The following is a 23119-nucleotide window of genomic DNA, read 5'->3' as shown; positions in this document are numbered from 1 at the left end:
TGGGAAAAAAAATCGCTGTTCTGGGTGTTTGAGATTTTAAGCTTTCGCTTAAAAGGGGTCAATGAATTAGCATTCGCTTTTCTAAGCATTCGCTAATTTAATATAGACCCTATCATTTAATGCCAGTGCAACATGTAGCTGTAATTTTCAAGCTTCACATATTATAACATAAATGAAGTGACACAGGCCAAACTTGAATAGTGGCAGCCAAAAGGGCAGTATAAAATCAAGCAGCACATACATGAGTACTGATGTAATATAGTATTCAAAGGCTGTTTATTAGCAAGTCAGTAAGTGTAAGCTGCATTGTGCTATATATAGCTCTGAGCTGAAGGTCATCTAACAGCAGAGTAAAGTTATGGAGAAAGATATTGATAACAGGAGCAGACAAAGCTATATGTCAAAGCTTACTAAAGGGTGACTATTCTGCTTTTATTTTGCAAGATTTTGTTAATTCTTATTGTTTTTCATTTTTAAACATCTATTTCTGATTGCTAGTATAAAACAAGTATTGGGAGCTAGAGGAGTTATATTTTCCTTAGTGAATTTCATGATCTCCAATTTGTTTAACAAATTCACTTACTTTTGAAGAACCTGTGTCTATATTTTCAATGTCTGGAAGTTGAGAGGTATGGTTTAAGACTAATATTTTATTTTATTTTGGATTAGTATTCTTTTTTAAGTAACTTTTTGTGAGGGGAACATTGGCTTTAAGGTTTAGGTTTGGTACATGCCTGAGTAACGTTTGGACCCAGTAATGAAGAGTTGGCAGTCATTTTACTTTTGTTTTTTTTTTATTTTCATTTTTGTCTTCTTGGGGCAGTTATATTACATTACTGGTGACAGCATTTCAGTATTATTTTGTTATTCATTTCTTTGTTTTCATGGAGTTTTCCTGATTTCTTGCAGTATGAATGCTTAAATAGTTGCATTGTCAATATCTTTTTTGTTTATATTTAATTTTATTGGGGCTATAGTAAGCAAAGGTAGGTGTTTTAATTAGTTTATTTATATCTGTATTACGTGTGTGTGTATGTATGTGTATCTCTGAGTGTATGTGACATGTGTGTACATCTATAGATATATTTAAATAGAAAGCATGTTTTATTATAGCAATAACCCACGCCTGGGTGTGGGTAATGCTAAATTTACCCACGGTTGGCGTGGTTTGGTCCCGAGGGCGAAGCCCGAGGGACCAAACAAAGCCAACCGTGGTAAATTTAGCATTACCCACACCCAGAAGTGGGTTATTGCTATTATACCATGACATTATTTAAGAAAAGAAACTATTACTTTTCTTAAATAATGGCATAGTATAATGCCTGTTTGCTGCCCTTCCGCAGATGTCTGGCATCCGCGGCAGTTCTGATGTACTGCGCCCGCGCAGTACATCAGAGTTGAAGCAACGGAGAAAGCAAGATCTCCATTGCTTTTTAGTGTTAAGCTATTAAATGAGTTTAACATAGCGAGACAGTTTAAAATAAGCAACGGAGATGTCCGTTGCTTATTTTAACTGTCTCGCTATGTTAAACTCATTTAACATAGCGAACACTAAAAAGCAACGGAGATCTTGCTTTCTCCGTTGCTTTTTAAAACACTGTCTCGCTATGTTAAATGGGTTTAACATAGCGAGACAGTTTTAAAATAAGCAATGGACATCTCCGTTGCTTATTTTAAAACTGTCTCGCTATGTTAAACTCATTTAACATAGCGAACACTAAAAAAGCAACAGAGATCTTGCTTTCTCCATTGCTTTTTTAAAACATTCGCTATGTTAAATGGGTTTAACATAGAGACAGCTTTAAAATAAGCAACGGAGATCTCCGCTGCTTATTTTAAAGTGTCTCGCCATGTTAAACCCATTTAACATAGCGAGACAGTGTTAAACGAAGTTATACTAATGGAAAAAAGTCCGGGCGACCGGACCTTTTTTCATTAGTATAACTCGATTTACAATGGGCACGCTGGCCAATCAGCGTGCACGTTTTGGGGGGGTCATGGTATAATATGTATTTCTTTTTGTTTGCTGATGGTTGTATGCCAACTCAAAAAAAAAAATCAAGAGTTACAACAATGAACCTACAAACGTAGCTTGCCTTAACACAGGACCCATGTTCACATCCATTTTCTATGTTTGATGGAATGAAGTTCATTTTTTTTTTCCATTGAGTTGCATTTCTCTGATCCTGTAATTCAGGAAAGTAATACAGACTCTGTATATGCGCAGGTACTGAATTAGAGGATTACCATCTGTCATGACATGCATCATGCCCAGAAATGGCCAGGGTAGACTGTGTGCCCACAGGTGAAAATGTGGCTCTATCTCCAGTGATCTCAGTGGTCTGACTTGGGACAGCCACTGTCTGACCTCTGTCACCCTCCATGAGAAAGGAGGGCAAAGCCATTGGAGGTATATCAAAGGCGGTTCCCTTATCCTTGCCTGTTTCCATCCCCTGTGATGGGTATACACATCTCACTGACAGTGCACAGCTGAGTGAATGTGTATGCTGTGCACAGAAATGAAGACAACAGAGGAATCTCAGGTGGAAGCTGCTGGTTATGCCCTTGACATACCATGGGCTCTGCCTGTACATTTGAAAAGGATAGTAGATGAGGGTCAGTTCTCACAGTGAAGTGCTACAGACAGTGCTACTTTGTCATCAGACTCTGCAAGGATAGTAGATGAGGGTCAGACCTCACAGTGAAGTGCTACAGACAGTGCTACTTTGTCATCAGACTCTGCAAGGATAGTAGATGAGGGTCAGACCTCACAGTGAAGTGCTACAGACAGTGCTACTTTGTCATCAGACTCTGCAACTTGCATTTTGCCTTCATTGCCTGTCACAGTCATCCTGTTGAAAATAACCCTGTAATGCCTTTTTATGCTGGACCCATCCTCAGTGCAAACTATGAAAGCAGGAGAATACATGACACAATTGATACAATTTAAGTTATTATGCAAGAATTAAACACCTGAACTTGTACAGTGACTCTTACAGATATCTAAGAGGAGGTCGTATTCAAGTATATAGGGCATTTAGAGACAACTACCTCTGGGAATGTTTGGGGTCATTAAAAAGTACTAGAGAATCATCAGACAACCTATGCAATAGATTATCATATTCTCTTTGTCAATGATTTAAAACTGTATAGCTCATCAGATGAGGAACGGAAAGTACAGCTGCAGGTTGTCAAAACTTTGTCAGATGATATAAGAATGTCATTTGGTCTTGATAAGTGTGCAAAAGCAACCTTTAAAGCAGGAAAACTGCAGCACCAAGAAAACATCAGTTTGGGACAAGAATGTGATATAAAAGAACTTGAGCAAGAGAGAGTGTATAAATATTTGGGAATTGATGATGGATCAACAATAAAACATGAATGAATGAGAATAAAACTTAGTAAAGAATATTTTAGCTTTAGAAGACTTAAATTAATTTTGAAAATAGCATTGACATCTAGGAACAAAATACAGGCTATAAACCAATTTGCTCTGTTATAGAAATCACTGTATACCAATATTATATATTCCCCATTCCAAAGGAGGGATGGGCCTCCTTGAAATTGATTACATGTATAGGTCTGCAATCATGGGACTCCACACCAGGGGCAGCCCGTGCTATTGGACTGCAGGACTGCAGCCCCCCCAGCTGTAAAAGAAGAAAAGAAAATAATAAACAAAAAGAAACAAAGAAAGAAAATAAAATAAAAAACAAACGCAAGTCCTGGACCTTCGCGTATGCACGCAAGCAGCATTTCCGATATCCAGACTGCTGCTGAACTAGTCCGGAGCATGAGCAGAATCCGGACTGTCTCAGCAGCAGTCTGGATTAGGAAGCATTCAAGTGCAGAGATCCCAGAAGTCTATGCAGTTGTAACTGCATAGACTGGAAAAGGATCAGACTCGGACTGCAACGTCTGCAGGAAGGGACATCTCACAGGAAGGAGAAGGACTTCTCACAGGCTTTGAGTTCAGGACAAGCAATGAAAGGACTTCCTGCAATGAATGAACAAAGCAATGCATAACTTACTGCAGCGAACGAAGCAATGGACCGGACCCAGGTAGCGTATGTGTGTGTGTGTGTGTGTGTGTGTGTGTGTGTGTGTGTGTGTGTGTGTGTGTGTGTGTGTGTGTGTGTGTGTGTGTATTCAGAGATTCTGGAGTGTGAGGTCAGAGTCCCCCCATCAGGGATGCACCCCTGCAAAAATGCTTTTGAACCATGTGTTACATCGTATTTCTGACACACGACAAATGAGGCAGTCGTACAGTGTGATTATTAAATTCTGCTTCAGTACACTAGTTATAAATAGCTTCAAGTATGTATTTGAAGACATGTAGTGCCCTTGTACCTGGCTGAATTTTAACCTCTTAAAATGTATACATCATGGCTGTAATGATGCATCCCTAGCTAAGTCTGTGACAGCTTCTCCAAGAATGTTAGTGGATGTTTTACTTGCCTTGGGTCCTATCCATTTCTTCTTAAATACCTGCACTGCTTTGATCCCCTTTCCATACTATGTTACCTGCAGCTTTATGGACTTTATAGTTGGGATTCTTGTACGTTTTGCATAGTCATACAGCGCCAGTGTGATGTCCAGACCACATACCCTGCCCTCTTCTGTCCATTTCTTCTCATATGCTCGCACTGCTTTGAACCCCTTTCCCTACTACCCAGCCCTTTGCTATTCAAAAAGGAACTTTTTCTCATCGGAGGAACAGCATATACAGCTGCATAGCTGGAGGAGTCCAGGTATATAGGTGGTATGTAAAGGGGGAGCCATAGCATATTTCTTGATTCACAAGCCTAAAAGTTATGGAGTACATGGTTGAGTAGGAAAAGATAATTATGGGATTGCGGAAAATCCATGCAAATGCAGCTGTCTGGCAACCGAATTTCAGCAATAGTGATGTGCTGATTAGCATAAGATAACTGAGCAACATTGTCATTACCTGGAATGATGTACCATGGAGCTTGTAAAACTAAATAAAAAGGATGCAAAGGCATATCCTGAAGGTGAGTGCAGTGCACACAAGCATCCTGCCACAGCTACACCAGCCTTTGGCAGATGACAGGAATTGCCAGAGGGTGAGATGGAATCTTTCTCAAGATCTCTTCATTATAAAAATATGCAAATGAAGTGTAGGCATAATCAAGCAGGCTGAAATTTGTATGAACTGCATCAAGCAAGCATGCCTGCAGAGTACCAGCAAGCGGGACAGAATGTACTTTATCTGTACTACATAGCTGCATCAACCCATGAAATGAATGCAGTTGAGCTAAGGTGTTTTTTGTTGTGCAGTTATAGTATTACCAGAAGGAATATTCTGACATTTTGTTTGTGAGGTCATCAGTGATGGGAGTCCTTCTAATGGGTTTTATCATATTCCTGCCAGGAAGACAGTTAGAGTGTCTTACTCTCTTGACAGTGTAAGAAATTTATCTCCATCATCTTCAAGATGCTGGACTGAGAAAGATATGGAATTCCAGCAGTTGTATGCAGTCTCAACACTTTAGTAACTTGCCTGTCATACCAAACAGACTGTTGATTGCTTTATTGGTGTGCCATAATCACCATCTTTGGAAATTGCTATTTCTTTTGCAATGATTTTATAGAGGCAGACTGTAGTGTGTGTGTGTGTGTGTGTGTGTGTGTGTGTGTGTGTGTGTGTGTGTGTGTGTGTGTGTGAAAAATGCCCCAGTTGGTTTATACTGGTGACTAGAGAATTACCTCAGGCTTGAACCCTGTACATTGGGTGCAGGTAACAAGACCCTGAATTCCCTACCCACCACCATTTGTGAAACTTTTGCAGAATGTTGCCTCATATTTTGTTCTGCTCTGTTCTTCATAAAAATCTGTGGTTTCTGAACTTTTCATTCCTAAAAGAGTTGGTGGTGCAGTGGTAGCATTGTTGCCTCACACCTAGAGGTTTTCTAGTTTGATTCTTGGCTGGGGTGCCTTCTGTGTAGAGTCTGCATGTCATCTCTGTGTTTGTGTGTGGGTTTGTTCTGGTGTCCTTCCATATTACAAAGACATGTGTATGCAGTACTTCTCCCTGGGCCTCTGCTGAACATTGGCTTTTGTTCCAAGTCAGACTTTCCTGGTTAACAAATGTTAAATAAATAAAATTGACAGGCATTTGAATTTCAGACTTCATATTCTTCAGAAAGTACATAGTAAAACAAAACCTTTTATTCTAGAAATTGTCTAAGTTTATAAGACGAATATTTGAAATGTGTCCCTATTATGGAACTGTATTCCCCCATTATTGGCTTTGTCCATGTTTTTTGTGCTAAGGTTGAGAGCTATGGTAAGAATTGAATTCACTGAATATGTTTGGGGGCTGTATTCCCCCAATACTGGCTTTGTTCAGGTGTTTTGTGCTAAGAGGTTGACAGCTATGGTGAGAACTGAATTCACTAAATGGTAGCCATTTACATTTCAGTCAGCTGATTTGGCATAATGGTATGTTGCTCTGACTGTTTTGCATTCTGGTTCAAGACTTAGCAGTGAATTATATGGTGGTAATGCAGTATTTTTTCTAGAAACCTTCCAATATTATGCAATGTTTAAAATGTGTCCCTGGTTTTTGGGCTTTTGCCCCCCCCCAATAAATTTTGGCTTTTTCCAGATTTCTTGTGCTATGAAGTTTAGAGATACAGCTGAGTGTTGAGTAGATTTTACAAAGATCTCAGAGCTGCAGGGGAATAGAAGTTTAGTGCTACTTATGCTGAGTCTGCTTGCTTTGTTAATAGCACAACAGGTAGTATACTGTACTGTGTTGTAAAGGGGATGGATGCTGCAGTCCCTTTTGGTGAAGTTAATCTTTATCTGCCACTGGCAAAATGTATTTTCTTCGACTGTGGGTTTCAAAGCTGTTTCAATGTATGTGAGTTTCAAGGGCAGAGAAGTTTTAATGCTGTCTGTTTTCATTGTGAGACTACATTGCTTTGTTTTGCAGATATCTATTAGTGTTTGTGCTCTAAAATGCAAAATAAAACATTCAAATGAAATCCAAATCATTGCAGAAGTAAAGCAGTATGCACATTACAGTGTCTATGGAAAATGATGAGAAATAACCAAGGAATAGGACATTGGAATTGCTGCAGGGGAGATGCTTCATTTGACCATGATTTTGTGAGGGAGGAAGGGCAGCAAACTCAAAGACAGCCCTGGCTGAACTATACCTCTCAACTGACCAGATTTTTGCAGAATGAATAGATTTTTGCTTCTTATTTTTGGTTTGTTCCTCATAAAATTTGTGGTTTTCTGGCAAATCATTTAGGAATGAAATCACTAAATAATGATAGACATTGAATTTCAGATGTTATAACCTTCAGAAAAATGCATGCTAAAGCAAGACCTGTTATTCTATCAACTAATTTTATACAAGAGCAATTTTAGTACTGTTTCTATGTTCCCCCAATATATTTGGCTTTGTCCAGATTTTCTGCATTAAGAGGTTGAGAGGTACATGCCAATAAATCGTTTTATAGAATTAGGAATATCCAAACCTCTCAACTGTCCCCAATTTTGGCTCAAAATGTTGCTCTCCTCCTAATAATACCCCTGCAAAATGGCAATTTTGGAAGAAAACATGGAAGGTTTACAGTTATAAATAACTGTAATGATCAGAGTTATAGATTGCTTTTATTTCAGAAATGCATGTAGATTCTCTTATTTTGTCAGCTGCTCAAATTAACAGTATTAATATTAAAAAGATGTCCCTTCTTTGACAGGTTCCCAGCTGCATTGTGTGGCAATTTTATATTTTTGCATCACATTGTTTGTCCGTTTTTCATAAAATTGTAGTTTTCTGGCAAATTAGTGGCAAATCACTGAAGTTAGAAAATAATGGCAGACATTTGAGTTTCAGATTTCATACCCTTCAGAAAATTCATACTAATGCAAGACCTACTACTATTCCATTATCTTTCTAGGTTTATAAGAGCAATATTTAAAAATTGTCCTTATTTTTGGGCCTTTGTCCCACTTCTGTGTATGGCTTTGTCCAGATTTCTTGCTCTGAAGTTGAGAGGTATGAATGTCAGAACCATTACTGTCAGCCAAAAACATTTCAAATTGTGACATACTTGTTGCACCCCACTCCCCCATGTAGTGACTCTGGATTTGTCCAAGCAAGGCAAGGAGCAGTTATGCAGTGTAAGTGTGCAGAGTATTTCCCCATCCAAGTTAGACACAAGTACAACAGTGGCTTTTCATCTGTCCTTGATTTTGCAGAATGTTCTGGTTTTCTGTCATATTTTTATACTGTTGATTTATGCTTCTTATTATTCAGAAAATGCATGCTGTCGCAGTGCCCTGTTGCTCTGTGTTTAAGTAGCAATGCTTTAATGACCATCAGGTAAGCCTGTCGGAGATTGTAAGATGCAAGTAAGCTTTAATAAGCATACTGTTAAAGAATTACCAACATTGAAAGCATTTTTGCTGTTGCCATGCAGAGAATATTTACATAACTAGATAACGTACAAGCCTTAGATACTGAAATGCATATGACAGTGTTTGTAATAAAGGACAGGCTCACAATATTTTCAGAAGCTTATTACATTTGTTGCAAACTTGCAGTCATCTTTGCAGGCTTTGCCCATAAACTAAACAGAAAGCCAATCTATCATGTGTGGTCCATAACCTGTGCAGTAATCCTTTAAGCAATTTACCTTGAGCTTGTTTCTTGTTTGATGTGCATTTTTTACTTTGATCATGTCTTCCCTATGAAACAAGTAGATAGTTGTCAGGCAGCAGGTCTTTTTTGGATAATAAACATTTTTACAAGTGGGGGTATCACAGAGATTGCTACTTTCAGCATGTTACTTGGTACTTTTATAAAGCTGAATATAAATTATAATTAGTACTGCAGTGCAAGGAGAAGTGGTTTGAGTTGAGTGCTGCTTGTTTTTTTTATACTTGATTTTGACTGTCATTCTAGTAATGTATTTAAAAAGTAATTTATTTTTTCATGCCTCAAAACCTTTTTGTTTCCATCTAGATATTAAATAAGCTGTCATGTTGCCAATGCATTGAAATATTTTTTTCTTCTACACTTCATTGCGTCTTGATTGGACTCTTGTAATGACAGTTTGGCATCCAGGGCAGCGTATTTAATTAAAGTTCCAGTTGTTCTGGTTTTGAGCATAGATCCTCCCCTTTCTAGTTGGCCGTACCCCTTTCCATTGTCCCCACCCATTCAGCTGTCTCCTGCAGCCCCCCCTTTGATTTGAAGTCATCAGCCACCACTGCTCCACACATATTTGCTGACCTCACAAGACCCAAATGTAGTGAAAGTTTTGAAACAGGAGGAGAATAAATCTAAGGTGACTTCTCTGCTTAATTTAGCAGAAGGATACTGGCATCCACCACGAATGGAAATCAAACCAGAAGTAGATAAAAATCAGGCAGCAACTGAATGTGCCAAAAATTAAAAGAAAGAATATAAGGTGAAGGACCAGATGAGAAGGCAAGAAATATGGAAAAAGCATAAATATAGTTGCAAGTATAGAAAACTTCTGGAAGCACCTCATGTTGATCAGGAATGAACACAGAAATGGTTAAGGAGAGGCAAATTCAAACCAAGAGATAAAAAATTAATATTGGCAGCTCAAGATAGTGGGCTAAGCACACGCTGGTTTACAAAGTCCATTGAACATGTGAGAGAAACAGACAAATGTAGGCTTTGTAAAACCAAATTGGAAACAATTGCATACCTTGTTGCTGGGTGTGACATACTAATTGTAGAAGGACTGTATACTGAAAGGCATAATAATATGGCAAGACTGTTGCACTGGGGAATGTGCAAACATTATGGTATTGAAATGGCTGAAAAACACTGGAAACATAAGCCACAACGCATCATAGAAAATGATGACGTGTATATCACATGGAATCACCCATTGCCAACAGTTCAAAAAATAGATGCTAGAAAACTGGATATAGTGGTCCAAGAAAAGAAGAAAAAAGTAGCATTGATCATTGAAATTGCTACACCCAGTGACTACAGCGTTTTGCGTACAGAGGGACACAAAGTCATAAAATAACAGAACCTGCAGGCAGAAACGAGAGCAATGTGAGAAAAAGATACCCAGGCAGTTCCAATAGTAGTTGGGGCAATGGGTCTTATAAAAAATAATTTACAATCATATTTAGATATGTTACCAGTCCATGTAACCCCATACAAATTGCAAAAGGAGTCATTACTGGACACATGGCGAGTGCTGTGAAGAGCACTTTTGTCTGACATCAAAGATTGAAACAATACTAATTTCATGAACTTTAGTTGTAGTTTGACTTAGGAATGGAGTCCATTCCTGCCATAGTATTAAAAACCCAAAAGATTTGAAGAAATTAAAAAAAACAGATTCTAATTACTAACCTAATACTAATTTCATGAACTTTAATCATACTTTGACTGTGGAGTGGGGTCCGTTACCATCATAGTATTAGAAACCCCAATGATTTGGAGAAATTAAAAAAAAATAGATTCTATAGGAATGAGAAGTGTACTAACTGGTTCTCTAAGACAGCAGCTGATGCATGGAACAGCCTAACAAATTACATTAAAGCATATTCTAGTTTACAGAACAGCCTGGACACTTATTATAGAACAAGTGTTTTGGTATATTGGCAGAACAGTAGGGCATTAATGCCTGTGATTGAAATATCTGTATATATGTATTTATGTATTTCCATTGTCTTCCCACACATGTACCTCACATTCCCCTGGCATTCATAATACTCCACATGAAAATGCAAGTATAACATGCTTGATACATACATCATCATGCAAGTTACTGCAGTTGCAGACCAAGGGTGCCTGGAAAAACAGATATACAAGTGTTCTCTGGTTATCTCTTCCATTCAAATGCATCCATACATTTTTAAACTGTGCAGTACTATACTGTATTGAACTGCACAACACTAAACTGATATATCCTCAACTGACAGATGAGTGCTTTAAATCAGGCTTGCTCTGACATTTAAATGTCTCTTGGGTATGAGGGTGTCTCTCCCTTACCAGCAACATTCAACAAGACCTCAGTCTCATCAAGATGTTTCTGTGTTTTTAGCTCTTCCTTCTTTGCTAGACCTGTGTATTGCAATATTCCCTGCCATTATATTTGTATGAATAATCATATCATTAACCCTTGAATGAACTTGTTGAATATAACTATTGTGGCTATCCACAGCATTGCAGTCCTGCACCAGTCCCTGCCAAATGTGAAATTTATACTGCTCGCCTGTTGTAGCATGCTCTATGCTTGAAGGACCTTCAGTAGTACTTTATTCCTCTGGACAATGAGCTTTTCTAGGCACCAACTCATTCAGCTGACCATGCTGGTACATTTATTTAGTTAAGCTTTGTTGATGGACTCAGTACCACTAGGCCAGTGGTCTGCTTTCAGGAGAGATACACCATATTATTCATTACTGACTAGGTGAAATTTGTCCAGGGCACTGCAGAACTACCCCGGTACAACACCTATGGGAGGAATATGTGAGTCAGAGAGAGAGAGAGAGAGAGAGAGAGAGAGACAGTCTGTGTCTCTCTCTCTCTCTGTGTGTGTGTGTGTGTGTGTGTGTGTGTGTGTGTGTGTGTGTGTGTGTGTGTGTGTGTGTGTGTGTGTGTGTGTGTGTGTCTGTCTATACAGTGTGCCATGGGATGACAATGCTTATAACCATAACCCCTCTCTTTAAGCACCTATTTATGTATTTTATTTGATGCTTTGATTGGTCTTCCCATCACACAGTCATTTCTTGTACTATACTCATAGCTACAGGCTGTCACATTCATATATGCACCTGTTTATCAGACACTGTTTGTGCTGTTTCCACGCTTGGCCTTCACCATATGGATGATGGCCTGGCCATGCCACAACATGTTTCTATTGTACTTGATTGCTCCACAGCACCAAGGCAGACATTGTCACCTGATTTCACCATTGCATTTTCATCGCACTATCTTTTTCAAGTAAGCCTGCTATCTACCACAGGGTTTGTTGTTCTTCCTGATGTACTTTACCAGGAATTACTACTTCTTAAACTCTGTGAAAATGCATGTTGTGAAGATTGGGTGAAGATGGGTAAAGGCTGCCAGCCTAGCCAGCTAGAATTTTGGAGATAATTCTGTCATCTGTAAATATTAATGTAAACCACAGGCAGTTTCTTAAATAATAAAAATAGTGTTACATGTGGAACTGGAAAATAATGTAACAACAGTGCACTCTACTGACCAAGTAAAGTATGTTGTGATCCTTTGATGTTAAAACTTGGAGCCAGTAATTCTAGAGTGAGGCATCCTGCCTATTGTTTTAAGGCCAGAGTTAATGGCCAGAAATGTGCATGCATAAATGCCCATTATTGCTCTGGTTTCTGCCCAGAGGTGAAGAATGTAAATGTAGTTTTCTGTTAGCCTGGGAACCCAGGGAAGTGTGAAGAATTATGCAATGTGAACTGGGAATGTGATTTTAAAAACAGAGCGAATCAGAGAGCATTAAGCATTTTTGTCTTGACCATCCAACTCATCAGCACTGTCTTGCTCCATATCTAAGTTTATATTACATTTGTGTTTTCTCTTAGAAACAGCTAGAAGCCAGATAGATTAGACTAAGTGTTTTCTGTGATGTCAGAACTGTTCTACTAAATTATTCTAAGTACTTCTCTGTGAACTCTGAACTCTTGACTAGCACTGTGTAGTAAAAAGTATTGTCTTGTGTTTTTACTATTTGTTATTAAATATTGTAAACCTTTTCAACTGTGGCTATTTTTGTAGAGATAATTTAAGCTCTTTAGAGTACTTGCATTCTTTTGGTAAAATTGTACAAAGCTGCTCCAATAGCGTTAGTCCTGGGCTATCCTACCAATTGGATAATAATATTGCACAGTAATAATTGGACACCCATTTAAGGGCCTTTGAGTAGCTGATAGATATTAGTGGGTGGTGGCACCTGGTACTACCGTATAGTCTGGGAAAAAAAGGAACAGCTGGAGAATCTGTGCCAGCCTTTCCCTGGAACGTCTGTGTGATTGTATAAATTCTTCTCAAAGTGTGTGGATGTGTGTGTGTGTCAGCTACCTGGGCAGGGACATGAAGCACTGGCTGGACAGAGAGGTTGCGGGAGGTTTTAGCTTGCCCACTAGGCTGAGATCTGTTCCCTATATCTGTGCCAGTGGGGAGTCTTATTGGGGACCTGGAGAGTGAGGGAGAGACCAGCCCCAGACTGACTGTGATCTCTGTGTGCTCTTAAGGGAAATTGCACTTTACTGTGTATATTTGTTATCCTTTCTTCCTATATGAGACACCCCTCACTGGTGTTAGGGGTGAGGATTGAGGCTTCTTGTTTGCTGGGCCAGGGCACAGGTGTCACATATTAATTGTTTGGCAGTGGTGGGATATCCACATCACATATTAATTGGTGGCAAATACTAATTGGCTTGTAGTGGTGTGGGTAGAGTGAATTCCTGTAGCTTGGGTACAATGAGCTTTAAATGTGTTTTGTACTCTAAATCAGCCATGCAGTGAATACTCACAGTTCAGATCACAATTGTTTTATTTCTTTTGTTAGCTTAGTTAGTCAGGGTGAGCAGGCAGCATGTCAGCAGAGGAATATGGAAAGCTTACAAGGAGCCTGCTGACTGAGATGTGCCAGCCTAGGGGACTGGTGCATGGAAACCTGACTAGGGCAGACCTGATTGCAGCCTTGGTTACAGCTGCATCAGAAATTAGCAACCAAGAGGACAGTCAGACTGGCAGTGAAAATATAATACCCTCAGAGAATAGACAGCTCAACCTTTCTGCAGAGGACTTAAAAATCCATCTGGAGATAAAGAGACTTGAGTTGGAGGCCAGGTGTTTGGAGATAGAAGCAGCTGAGAGACTGAGGGGTCTACAGGCTGAGGAGAATGAGAAACTGCTATGCCTGGAAGCCAAGGAAAAGGAGTGGCAGAGGAAGCATGAGAGGGAAATGCCAACATTTCGCCAGAGTCTTGGAGTTAATGGGGAAGGTAGTAACTGGACCCCACAAGCACAAAAGGTCAGTAAATTTCTTCTGCAGTTTAAAGAGGGGGATAATTTTGATTCCATTCATATGTTTGAGAGGGTATGCAAACAGTATAGTTTTGACCAAAGGTTCTTGGTACAGTTCCTGACCCTCTTACCCCATGTTAAAGCTGTAACTGTTTTGTCAAAAATGTCTGATGTTGCATGTTTTGATTATACTGCTGTTAAAAATCACTTGCTAGAATTGTTTAGGCTAACTCCTGAATGTATAGGAAAATGTTTTGTGAGCATAGACCAAGGCAGATGAAAGTGTGTGTTAATATGTAGCTAAACTGAGCACTTAAGTCAATAGGTGGGTGAGTGAAAGTCAGGTCACCACTTTTGAAGGTCTGGAAGAACTTTTGTTGAGGGAACAAGCCCTTAGCACTTTGCCTGAGGACATGAGGATCTGGTTAGCTGATAGACAATGTGCTACTTCAGATGAGCTGGAGAAGAAGGGATGCCTTTACCTGGCATGCAGGGCAGCCCTGCACAGGAAAGGGACCCCCAGTATTGCTCATGAGTCTAATGGAACCCATGGTGGAGCAGCCCAGACTGCCCCAACAGAATTTGCCAGTAGCAAGGTAAGCCACTAGTCCAGGTACACTTGAGCTAGGGTTAAATGTTTTGAATGCAACCAGTGGAGCCATGTGGCATACATATGTCCATGGAGGCAAGGTGGGGAACAAAACTTGAGGGAGCCAGTAAGTGGGAAAGCCAAAATGCCAATAGTAGGTTTTCTTGGGACAACAAAGGTACAAAACTACCACCAGAGGTTATATCCTATTGTAGTGAATGGCAAAGGGGCCATTTCCAAGAGAGACACAGCCTCTGATATAACCATTGTAAAGCCTGCAATAGTTACAGAGGAGCATTACTTGCCTGGACAGTCTACTCCAGTCAAGGCTTTAGGAGGGATCCCATTCCAAATACCTTTGGCTATGGTTCACCTGGACTGGGAGAGTGGAAAAGGAAGCCAGCAAGTAGGTGTGTCTGAGGATACACCTACAGATGCCCCACTAGGGAATGATATTGATAGTGCAGTACCATGTGCTTGTGCAGTTACATGCAGGCAGGCTTGGAGGCAAGCAGCTAAGTCTGATAGCATGGGGGAGACCCAGATAGACTGCATACTTGCAGTCAGGACTAGTGAGGTGGTTACTTCAGGGCAGGAGGTACCCTGTTGCAGTGAGACTGAAGGTGAGCCACAGCTGCTTGGAGGTACTGATGGTCTCTTGAACATAGTGACTGCAAAGGTAGAGGTAAGTTGTAGTACCCAGGCTGACAGTGAGGCACCACTGTTAGAGGATGCCAGACTTACTGTGGAAGGGGGAGCTGGGAAGGGTTACAAGGAGAAAGTTGAGACAGGCTCAGCTCTCAGACCCTACATTGCAAGGCCTGAGGCAGGTTGCTAGGGAGGCACCTGATTCTCAAGGAAAGGGGGACTCTGTATACTGGGACAAAGGGATACTATACAGAGAGTGGACCCCTGAGGGAGGGCTAGAAGATGAGAGAGTATAGCAGTTGGTAATGCCTAGAGCCTACCATCTGGTGCTTCTCACCATAGCCCATGATATTCCCTTTGCAGATCATATGGGCATAAAATGTACAAAGTGATGTATTATGCAGAACTTCTATTGGCCTGGAATTTCAAGAGATGTAGCAGGGTACTGCAGGACCTGTGAACAGTGCCAAAAGGTAGTCAAGGCAGAAGACAAGGTGAGAGTTCCTTTGATGCCTTTGCCTGTGATTGAGGAGCCATTTCAGAGGGTAGCTATGGATATTGTGGGTCCTCTGAGTACCCCAAGTCCCACAGAGAAAAAGTATATCCTAATGGTAGTGGATTATGCTACATGATACCCTGAGGCGGTGGCTTTGTCCTCCATTGAGGCAGAGAAGGTGACGAATGCTCTGTTAGAGATTTTCAGCAGGGTAGGTTTCCCAAAAGAAATACTGACTGACAGAGGTGCTAATTTCATATCAGACCTGCTGGCTTGTCTGTGGAAGTCCTGTGGGATGAAGCACATGAAGACCATCCCCTACCATCCCAGACTAATTGTCTTGTTTATAGGTTAAACTCTAGAATCAAGTCCATGCTATGGCCATTTGCAGACTAGTTTAAGAGGGAGTGGGACAAATATTTGCCCCATCTATTGTTTACTTACAGAGAAGTTCCCCAGGAATCCACAGGTTTTTCACCCTTTGAGCTGCTGAATGGGTATAGGGTGAGGGGACCTCTAAATTTAATTCAAAATGAATGGGAAGGTGAGTGTGAGTCTCACAAGGGGTCTGTTGTGGCATACGTCCTAAACCTCAGGACAAGGCTCAGGGAACTCATAGGTCTGGCCCAGGAGAACCTGGCAGAAGCCCTACAACAGAAAAAGGTGTGGTATGGCAGGAATGGTCAAGCTAGAGAGTATGCTGTGGGGCAGCAGGTAATGGTTCTCATTCCTGTCAGACACAACAAACTGCAAGCAGCTTGGGAGGGATCCTACAAGGTGGTAAGAAAGGTAAGTGATGTTAACTACATAGTGGAACTGCTAGGCAGATGGCATGGGCACAAATTGTGCCATGTTAACATGATAAAACCTTGCCATGATAGGGATGCCCTTGTGCTGAGCATTTGCAGTGGATTACATGAGGAGTCTGAGTGAGATCTGGGGACTGATCTCCTCAGTGAGGATCCGGCTGACACCTCAGTGGAAGGGGTAGCAGTGTCCCAGCAGCTATCTCCTACCCAGGTTCAAGAAATCCGAGCAGTGTTGCAGGAATTTGGGGACATGCTCACTGTGAAATCAGGGTGCATCCACCTGGGGCAGCACCAGGTGGACACAGGACCCCAAAGGCCAATTAGGCAGGCCCCTTATAGAATGCCTGAGAGAGTCAAACAGACTCTGGGGGAGGAGGTACAGGAGATGTTGGAACTAGGGATGATTCAAGAGTCCAACAGTCCCTGGGCTTCCTCAGTGGTGATGGTGCCAAGGAAGGATGGCAGCACTAGGTTCTTTGTGGACTACAGGAAATTAAATAGTCACACAGAGTCAGATGCTTACCCCATGCCTAGGACAGATGAGGCCCTAGAGCAGCTGGGTGGGGCTAAGTATCTTACAACCATTGATCTTACCAAGAGTTACTGGCAGGTGCCCTTGACACCCAGTGCTAGAGAGAAGTTAGCCTTTGTAACTCCTTTTGGCTTATATGAGTTCACAAAGATGCCCTTTGAGATGAAGAATGCCCCAGTGACTTTTCAGAGGCTGGTAGATCATATCCGAGCAGGAGCAGGAGGGCTTGCCCTTGCTTACCTAGATGATATTGCCATCTACATCCATTCCTGGCAAGAGCACCTTCAGCATGTCCGGGAGGTGCTGAGCAGACTACAGAGGGCAGGGTTGACCATTAAGCTGAGCAAATGTCAGGTGGGTATGGCAGAAGTCTCCTACCTAGGACATAGAGTAGGGAGTGGTAAGATAAGGCCAGAACCTGCCAAAGTGGAAGCTATTCAGGCATGGTCTGCACCTGTTACTAAAAAGCAGGTGAGGGCATTTTTAGGGACAGCTGGGTACTACAGAAAGTTTGTCCCCAGTTATAGTACCATAGCTGCTCCCCTCACAGACCTGACAAGGAAGAACAGACCAGATAAGGTAGTGTGGATCCCATCATGTGAGGCATTCCAGACACTTAAAGAAGCTTTGGGAGGACCCCCCGTGTTAGCCAGTCCAGATTACAGCAAAGAATTTATTGTGCAGGTGGATGCTTCTAACCAATGGGTGAGGGCTGTACTTAGCCAGATTTATTCAGAGGGGGAAGACCACCCAGTGGTTTATCTCAGTCGTAGGCTCCAACCCAGGGAGGAATGCTATTCAGCTGAAAAAAGGAATGTCTAGCCATAGTGTGGGCATTGCAGAAACGTCAGCCTTATCTGTAGGGAAGGAAATTCACTGTTATGAAAGATCACAACCCCCTAACATGGTTAAACAGAGCCAGCCAGCAAAATGCCAAGTTGCTAAGATGGAGCCTGGGGTTACAAGCATATGATATGTCCATACAGTACCGCAGTGGGATTAGCAATGCCAATGCAGATGGGCTGTCAATACAGGTAATGGGGCAAGGTATACTCAACTCCCTCAAGCAGCATTTCTCAAGGATCACCTGAAAACTCACAAGTTCTCCGAGGGGGGGGTAAGTGGGGTGAAGGCTGCAAGCCTAGCAAGATAGAATTTTGGAGATAATTCTGTCATCTGTAAATATTAATGTAAACCACAGGCTGTTGTCTTAAATAGTAAAAATAGTGTTACATATGGAACTGGAAAATAATGTAACAACAGTGCACTCTACTGACCAAGTAAAGCATGTTGTGACCCTGTGATGTTAAAACTTGGAGCCAGTAAGTCTAGAGTGAGGCATCCTGTCTATTGTTTTAAGGTCAGACTTAATGGCTATAAATTTGCATGCATAAATGTCCTTTATTGCTCTGGTTTCTGCCCAGAGGTGAAGAATGTAAATGTAGTTTCTATTAGCCTGGGAACTCAGGAAAGTGTAAAGAATGATGTAATGTGAACCAGAAATGTGATTTTAAAAACATTGAGAATCGGAGAGCATTAAGCATTTTTGTCCTGACCATCCAACTCACCAGCACTGTCTTGCTCTATATGTAAGTTTATCTTAGATTTGTGTTTTCTCTTAGAAATAATTAGAACCTAGAAAGATTAGACTAAGTGTTTTTCTGTGATGTCAGAACTGCACTACTGAATTATTTTAAGTATTTCTCTGTGATCTCTGAACTCTTGACTAGCACTGTGTAGTAAAATGTATTGTCTTGTGTTTTGACTATTTGTTATTAAATATTTTTAAACCCTTTCAACTATGGCTGTTTTTGTAGAGATAATTTAAGATCTTTAGAGTACGTGCATGCCTTTGGTAAAATTGTACAAAGCCACTCCAGTAGCTTTAGCCCTGGGCTATACTACTAAATGGATAATAATATTGCACAGTAATAATTGGACACCCTTTTAAGGGCCTTTGAGTAGCTGATAAATATTAGTGGGTGGTGGCAGCTGGTATTACCATATAGTCTGGGGAAAAGGGGCACAGCTAGAGAACCTGTGCCAGCCTTTTCCAGGAGTGTCTGTGTGGTTGTATAAATGCTTCTCAAAGTGTGTGTGTGTGTGTGTGTGTGTGTGTGTGTGTGTGTGTGTGTGTGTGTGTGTGTGTGTGTGTGTCAGCTAGCTGGGCAGGGACACAAAGCACTGGTTGGGCAGAGAGGGTGCTGGAGATTTTAGCTTGCCCACTAGGCTGAGATCTGGACCCTATAGCTGTGCCAGTGGGGAATCTTATTGGGGGCATGGAGAGTGAGGGAGCTACAAGCCCCAGTCTGACAGTGACCTCTGTGTGCTCTTAAGGGAAATTGCACTTTACTGGGTGTATTTGTTATCCTTTACTCCTATTTGAGATGCAATACAGTCTGATATACAGGTATATTTCTTTTCTGTCCAGCAGGACCCCCTGTTGATACATTTTTTAACACAAGCAACTTTACAAATACATTTTAGCACATGTATGTGCAAGTCAGTATGATATTCAAAAGATATAAAATTCTTTACAAAACTCCAGTTAGCTATGCTGGCATATCTTACACATTCACTACCCTACTCTCTCTGGCACATCTGGCACTATGTCACATAATCACAGTAAGCATGACTCTCCCAGTTTTATTTCTCCAAGTCTTTTGAGTTTTTAATACCATGACAGGAATATATCTCATTCCTTAGTAGCGGTATGATTAACACTCATAAAATTAGTATTTTTTCAGTCTTTTTATTAGCCAGAAGCGTTCTTCCCAGCACCCACAATATGCCTAGAAGTTACTCATTCTTTAATTTATATGGAGTTACATGTACCAGAATCATATCTAAATATGACTGTAAATTTGATTCTCCTACTATGGAAACTCTCTGGGTAGCCTTCTTCCACATTGCTCTAATTCTGCCTGCAAATCCTAATATTTCATGACGTTGCATCTCTCTGTACATAAGACAGTGTAATCATTGGGTATAACAATTTCAATGATCAATGCTAGTTTTATCTTTTTTCTGGACTACTATATCTGATTTTCTCATATCTATTTTTGAGCTGTTGATAACAGGTGATCCCATGTGATATAACCTTCATCATTCTCTACAATGTTTTGTGATTCATTGTTACTAATGCTTCCCAACTTCTTCAATATTATAGTGTTTGCGTAATCTCTAATGCAACAGTCTCCCCACATTATTGTGCCTTTCAGTATACAGTTCTTGTGCCATGAATATGTCACATCAGCAACAAAATGCATGACTGTCTCCATTTCTTTTTTAACAGAACCGGCATTTGTATGTTTCTCCAGCATATTTACTGGACTGTGTAAACTGTACATAGTCCACAGTCCTGCGCTGCCATTATTAACCTTTCATCTTTTGGTTTCAGTTCACCTCTACTTAATCATTCCTTTGTCAAATCCTGATCAACATTAGGTTGTTCTAGGAGTTATCTGTACTTGACACAGTATGTATAGCGTTTCCACATTTTTTCCCTCTCATATGATCCTTCTCTTAATTTTTGGCACATTCAAATGTCTGATTTTTGTCTACTTCTGTGTTGATTTCCATTCCCACTTGATATTGATATGTTTCTGCAAAACTAAGTGGGGAAGCCATCTTAGACTTCTCATGGTTTTAAAACTTTCACTATGTTTGGACCTGATGAGCTCAGTAGATATGCATGCAGTCCCACAACTGCAGCTCTACAGATGTAATCATTTTATAAGAGGCCCATACCTCCTTCAGAATGAGGAATATATAATCTTGGTATACACTGATTTTTATATATCCTTTGATAAAAGTGAAGCATTTTTCTTGTTTTTCTGTCCAAGTGATCCAATACCTTTGGGGCCAGTCAATCACCCCAAAACTGTAAGTTAGGATAAGAAGAGAAAATTGGTTTACAGACTGAACTTTATTCCTAGATGTCAACACTGTTTTGAACATTACTATTAGTCTTCTGAAATATTCTTTATTGAATTGTATTTACATTTGTTGATATTTTATTGCTGATCATTGATCAGTCCCCAAATATATATATACACTCTCTCCTGCTCAAATCCGTTATATCACATTCCTTTCTCAGACTGATATTGTCTTAGTACTGCTACGTTGTTGCTTTAAACGTTGCTTTTGCACAGTTATCAAGACCAAATGCCATTTTTATATTATCTGAGAAAGTTTTAACCACTTGAAGTTGTGCTTTCATCTCCTCATCTGATGAACTCTACAGTTTTAAGCTAACCACAAAAAGTAGATAAGAAGGTTGTTTTCTGGGAGCCAAACAATAATCATGGTCAAATCTATTAAGTAAATGACTTAGCAAGACAAAAGAGCAGTGGTGACAAAGAATCACCCCGGAATATCATCCTCTACATTTTTGTCCCTGGGATAATAATTTGCCTTTCATCATGACACAACTGTAAAATGGTTTGCCACTGTTATTTGGTTACTGTAATGTAAATTGAATGATGTAGGATGTATCTTATACATCTGTAAACACTTCTTTATACCTGAATGTGGGATGCTGTCATATGCTTTTTTATAATTTATCCATGTCATACCTAGATGTTTCCCCTTTTTACAATTCTCTCTTATGGCTTTATTTAGCAACAAATGATCCTTTCCATATGACTTTCTTTTGTTTCCTTTTTTTTTTTACATTGTCACAATTACATTTTTTTTCTAAATGACTATGAACTCTGTTTACATCAATTCCAGTATATAGTTTGTACATCATCAGAAGGCAAGTTATTGGTCTGTAGTTTTTAGGATGGCTTACAGGTTCGCTGTTAAGGAAGAGTATAAATTTTTCCTGTTGTTAACCAGATTCATGTTTGTTCGGTATGCACATATAAGTAATTCTTACTCAGGGCTAGTTCTTTTTGTAAAAATGTTAATACTTTTAACGAGAAGTTAGGTACTACATCTGACCCTGGGTTTTCCAATTAGGAGCTTTTCTTAATTTTGTTTCAGTTTCTCTGGCCATTATTTCATGCCATGTCATACCATCTACATTTGAACTGCTTACTATTTCTTTTAATTTTTCTAACTATTCATCTTATATGTGTGTGTGTATATATATATCTATATATATATATATATATATATATATATATATATATATATATATATATATATATATATATATATATATATATTTTTTTTTTTTTTGTGGTGTTTCTATTTGTTTTTCTTTGTTTCCCAAATCCTTATAAAAAAATTTTTGGGACATCAATGAATTACATATTTTGTACTTTTCCTTTATATTTACTTGCATATCTTCTAAGTTTTTCTACCTGGGCTGGTATCTGTAGTTTACTATTTGCAGTAGTGTATGATTGATCCCAGCATGTTTTGATGCTGTGCTTTGTTTTTACAACGTCTATCTTTCAAAATATTTTGTTGATCTGTTCCGTCTTCTATATTCTTCTAACAGTGGCACTTCTTGTCTCAGTCATGTTAAAGTCGCCTCCGTCTGATGCTTCCTTGGTGGCATTTTATATCTTCCTTCTTTTTCCTTATTGCTCTATGTTTTTGTGGCAATCTGATATCAGTTTAGCTACATGGTAATATATCACACTTACTTCTGTTATATCACATGCATTTCTCTTAATAGTTTTGATCATTGTGTTCATCTGTTTTATCAGAGTTCTAACATTTTGGGTATTATTTACTTTCTGTAATCTATTTCTTCAGTTGATCTTAATATAGAAATTCATCTCTATCAAATCAAGCAGCTGTTACCTTAGAACATTTTCTTATAAACTGAGAGAACATTATTTGCTCTCCATTTCTTGTGGGCATTCTACAGAACATTACGGAATATCTTCCTGTGACATATCCTCTTTATATGTATCCTACGTCATCTACTGTGCCTTTATATGGGAAATCATTGACGTGTCATTCAACAATATTGCCTGCGTCAGTGTTGCAAATGTTTCCTGCTTCTTCCTTGCTTTGTAACGTCAAATGAACTTTTGTACCAGTTTCC

This window comes from Protopterus annectens, chromosome 5.part0, assembly GCF_019279795.1.
Source record: "Protopterus annectens isolate FY-2018-M chromosome 5.part0, PAN1.0, whole genome shotgun sequence".
Classification (NCBI taxonomy): Eukaryota; Metazoa; Chordata; order Ceratodontiformes; family Protopteridae; genus Protopterus; species Protopterus annectens.
This window is presented reverse-complemented; position numbering follows the sequence as displayed.